Below are 5,406 nucleotides of genomic sequence, written 5' to 3' on the forward strand. Positions count from 1 at the left end.
AAGTGTACAACTCTTCCTGGTGATTAACTTACAGTACAAAAAATGTTTAAGCTGTAGAGCAAAGGCTTTTCTGTGCATTTTGGAAATGTATGGGAACATCTTTTTCTGGCATAGCCTTGAAAAACAATCCATAGACACTTGTTTACAAGAAGAAGAAGGAGGATGATGAAATCCAGGGCAAGAGAAGAAAAACCCCCAAACACAAAGGGGCAGAGGCCTTTGGCCTCTTAGGCCTTAGGCCCTCCACCCTCTGGCCTGCCCCTGCTTTCTCTACCACCCACTACACCCTCCATGGATGTGGTTGAGCCATGCACCACGAATTAACACCAAGAGATCATCCAGGTAACTGATCCTTGCCTCCCTCTTGCCTCCCAGCATGTTGCAGGCTTCACACCGCAGACTGCTTGGCCTGTCTTCCTGCTGCCCTATGCTTTGAGTTTTTCGTTCCAAGAGATGTGTGACATTGGTCACTTTCTTCTCAAAGGCTGAAACAAAAAAAAAAAGAATTTAGAAACACAAGACAAAAGAAGTATTATAAATTAGGTGTGGAAATGGGGTTTGTTTTGGATGCCAAGGTAAAAATTAATGTGAAAGGAATTCATTCCCAACTAAATGGAGAAAAAGCACATTCCTAAAACTTCTCAGTTTGTTCTTTAGAGTGCTTTCCTTGTACATCGGTCAGTTACTCGCTTGCCTGTTTCTGGCACAGTTTAGGATTTTATTTACCATAATAATCATGCATCCAGCTCCCAAGGCAGCGTAGGGGATTTGCGACTTTGTGTGGCTCTTGCTTTCCTTTGGCAGACTTCAAGTGATGCTTTTTCAAGCTAAAGTGAGGACTTGCCCAAGAATACATAAGGTAATAGCCAGGGGGTTTCTCATGCTATCGGCACAAAACAAGTCCCCCTAAAAAAGTGGGGAATCTTTGTTTGGGTGCTTTGATCCATCAGTTGTGGACTGTGTCAGCTGAGACAAATTGCTGAGCTGTTTTCTGCCTGTTAAATCAGGCCCGACTCTGCTCAGGAACTGCGCAGGGGTGGTGGTGGGAAGCTCTCTGAATTTGTAACAATGCTTTGAGTTGCCTGCGTCAGAAGCACTTTGTGTGTGCACAGCATCGAGCAGCTTGCCAGTAGTATAATGCTACCCTTGAGATTTCTGCATTTGTATATTCACATTGTGATATAACTTGAAAGTTTGCCTCCTTTTTGTGGTGAAAAGGGATTCCTGTAAAAGACGCTAGTTTGGGGCTGCAATGGCAAGGTTATTTTAGCCATATGCATGCCACCAAAATGCATTTCCTTGCATTTTTCTTTTAGTTCTTGTGTGGGTACTGGGGGAAAAAAAGACAGCAGAAGTACACACTCGCTAAAGCTTCTTTTCATTGCCAGCAAGAAAGATGCCTCTTGGCTGGGAGCATGAGAAGGTCCCATGTTACAACTCTGGATTCCTTAAATGCAATCTTAAGACTATTTGCATCTTTGTTTTTACAATTTCCAGAACCTGTTGGCTTTGGCCCTGATATTGTCTGTTACCATTCACTTTTGTGTATTTGTACACGCAAACTCCCGTGCCAGAGCGCTTGGTGCATATTGATGAGCTGAGTTTACATGATTTTGCTGTGACTTTCTTTTCTAACTCTTTTCAAAGGTCTTTCCTTACTCAAAATGCAGCTTTCTAATTCCAGGTAGAATCACAGAATCACAGAATGGTTTGGGTTGGAAGGGACCTTAAAGATCATCCAGCCCAACCTCCCTGCCATGGGCAGGGACACCTCCCACCAGACCAGGTTGCCCAAAGCCATGTCCAACCTAGCCTTGAACACTTCCACAACTTCCCTGGGCAACCTGTGCCAGTATCTCACCACCCTCACAGTAAAGAATTTCTTCCTAATATCCAGTCTAAATCTGCCCTCTTCCAGTTTAAAACCATTCCCCCTCGTTCTATCACTACCTGCCCTTGTACAAAGTCCCTCCCCAGCTTTCCTGTGGGACCCCTTCAGGAACTGGAAGGCCGCAATAAGGTCCCACTTGCTTTTGATTTATAAAGTATTTGTAAGTGTCTACAATGGGGATGATATTATGCAGGGTCATCTTTTCTTTACTTGAAGATGTAAGAGACTCTTCAATAGAGAGCAATTCTTGCTTGTCAGGAATAGCCCAGGTGCTTTTTCTTACCTCACTCTGGAGAAACAAGGAACAGCTGAGGTGACTTCTCATGTCCAGTATTATGTTCCTAGGACTTGCCTCAAGTGGTCTGATCTATAGAAAGTTCTAGATAACAAGATTTGTTTGCATACGAGAGGTACTGATCTCACCAAGTGCAAATATCCTCCTCATAAAGGACAGCGAGTCATGGCTGTGGCCTCTCCTAAACAGACCAGCTGAGGGGTTGTTGAATCTGTAAAACTCAGAGAGAAGCAGGTTAATGTCTTCCTTTTACCTGGGGAGGGGAAAATACATATATTAAAAGACTGATTTAGTGCAAGCACAGTGCAGTTTTCACTGTGAAAAAAGGAAACTTCTCGGTCAGCTTCAGCAAAGGGTGTAACCCCATGTTTTGTTCTATTTCTGCAAAATCTTTCCAGCACCTGCTCAGCACATCAGACTGAGTTAATCTCTGCCATTTGTACATGCACTAAATGAGGAGCTTAAAAAAACATCCCCCAGTTGTGCTTAAACAGACGAGATAAGAAATGCTGGTGGTTTTCATTTTCCCACTTTAAACAAACAAAAAACCAAGTGTTACACTTGCAAGTTCTCTTGGCAAGCATGAAAGCAATATATTTGTAAGGAAAACAGAGATGCTTAGTTTTGTAACGATATGAGCTGGAGGGAAATCACAGGTTATGTCATGATGCGTGCTGTTATCTCAAGAACTGACTGCACCGTGGACTGGCTGTGTGAAGTGGGTAGGTGAAGTTATACTTATTACTGTGCTTCTAGGGAGAATTAAGCTAAGTCTAATTAAAGTCACTTATATCCAGAACGTGAGGGCTCAGCTTCATGGGGAAACCAAAAAATGAGAAGCCCCTTTGCACCAGAGGCTTTGCCCACGGGCATGCCTTTACCCTACTGCAGTTAATGTAGCTCTCCCATGGCTGAATCACCTTGCATTACACCAAGCCAGCTTGAATTACAGGTAATTACCATGGCTGGACTAGCAGGCAGCCCTTTGCCAGCCTGAAGTAACTCGTGCCTGAGCCCAGAGGCTACACTTGTGCCTTCACACCTATGCTTTCCACAGCAAGTGCCCTGGGGTTCAGCTGGGAGCTGCTCTCGCACCTCTGTTTTCCCACCCAGGGGTCCAGGACGTGAGGGAAGCCACACACTATAGAGAGGTATCATCACATACAAACCTACACCTGTTTCAGGAGGAGTTTCAGGTTGACAACTATTAAAGACATGCAGATGCCTTAGCAGGGGTTCTGCAGTTGAATGTGGAGCGCCCTGGGCTCCTTCCCCTTGGAAGGGGATGCCACACTGCTGATGCTGGAGCGTGGTGCCAAGTGACAGCTGAGCCCTACCCAAAACCTAGCCCAAGACATTGCTTTCTCCATAATTGGAACTGAGCCTGAACTGCGATTTGGAAATGTTCTTGAAGCGTGAGTTGAAGGAGCACTGGTCACAGCTGAACACCATCCAGCAAAACCCCATGATGCTCCGACTTCCTACAGAGAGAGGAATTTGAATCACTGTAATTTGCATGCCAGCTTGCCAGGAAGAAGACATGAGATGTGCGAGTTCATATATTTATTAGTACTCACTCTATCTCCCTCTCTCCCTCTCTCCCTCTCTCCCTCTCTCCCTCTCTCCCTCTCTCCCTCTCTCCCTTTATATATATATATATATACACACATATACCTTTTCTCATTGCCTTCCCTTTCAAAAGCTTTTCTGCCACACTCTTCTGGTTGTCATATAAGATGTGCCATCAGCACCTGTGATAGCCACCAATCCTGCCCCGGGTCTCCCCAATTTTGGTGGCAGGAACAGCCTGGCCTTTCCTCTTGAATGTGGCAGGCTTTTATTTTGCTCCATTTTGCTGTTATTTTGGGGAGGTATCACGCTGACCCTGCGATCCCAGTCCCTGCTTGCTTGCAGCCTTGGTGGGCAGCTGTGGGGAGCTGTGCCCGTGGGCCAGCTTGGAGTGGGCAGGCCTAGGCCTGGCTCCTCACCCCTGTCCCAGCCTCCCCAGGGGACACTGGCAGCTCCTCAGGGGACCCAGTTCGTGTCTGGGGGATTTTTTCCCCCCGGTGAAAGTGTTTTCCAGCAGGACATAGCCACATGGGGAGCAGACTCTGATTTGCCCTGTGCTGGATGATGCACATGAACAGAAAAATGATGGTATGAGAGGTCTTCCCTTTGCTATCGAAAGAGATTACCAGGAAAAAAAAGTCACAAAGAAAAAAACAAATAAAACAGAGAAGATTGCCATCTGTGTTTGAGCCACCTAAACCATGCAAACCACAGAGAAAACAGCCTGTGACAGGTCTAAATAGGCTGGGGTCCAGGGAGCACACACCCACCTCAGCCTACAAAAAGCCCAAAGCTTACTCGTGTGTGTAAAGACCAAGCACGGGGTGCGGTGGGCATGGCGTTTGGGCTGACCCCCTGCAGCGACTGTCCTGGTGAGTTCCTTCCTCGCTTATTAACCTCTGTCTTTCCCAAGTGCAGCCTCCATGGAAAGGAAACTGAATTACAAATTGCCTTTTTTAAAAAGAAACCCAAACAAACTGACAAAAAAAACCTCATTTGCCATTGAACTCACCCAGATACAATGGTCTTTTCAACTGCAATTTAAGGTGGGTCCGACAATTAAAAGAAAATAACATGCACAGGGTACAGGTGACATAGGTAAAAGCCAGGTACTAAATTTCTACCTGTACTCGAAACCCCAGGGATCAGCATAATTCTGGGTGTAGTTCTGTGTCTTGATAGGAAACTTTAAAACTATGAGCACATATTTATGACTGGTTTTATGTCTTCAGTCTATTAAAAAAACCACTCTGTGTCTAGACTAATGTTCTTTTATTGCAAAGATCTCATGCTGCCAACCTTGCTCCTGAAGAAATCCATTAGAGTTTATTCAGGAAGATATAACATCAGAAAGATTTGCCCCCAGTCTGTGCTTTCTGAACACAATAATTTCTAAATAGATGAAAAAAAGGGCATTATTTTTTTATGACCAGGATATTTGCTGCAAACATTCGCTTCGGCATCAAGAGCAGATGAAGGGATCAAAGCCAGTTTGGGCCAGAGGGTGCCATGAACACCCTCAAGATCCCCAAAAGCAGCCTCTCTCAGTAACCTGCCTTTGCTCCTGATCTTGCTAAGACAGCTGGCCCTAACGCAGGCCACGGGGAGCAAACTGCACCCTGCATCAGCTCCTGCCCCAAATATTAGTAGG

Source organism: Mesitornis unicolor, unplaced genomic scaffold (genome assembly GCF_000695765.1).
Source record: "Mesitornis unicolor isolate BGI_N332 unplaced genomic scaffold, ASM69576v1 scaffold63, whole genome shotgun sequence".
Classification (NCBI taxonomy): Eukaryota; Metazoa; Chordata; class Aves; order Mesitornithiformes; family Mesitornithidae; genus Mesitornis; species Mesitornis unicolor.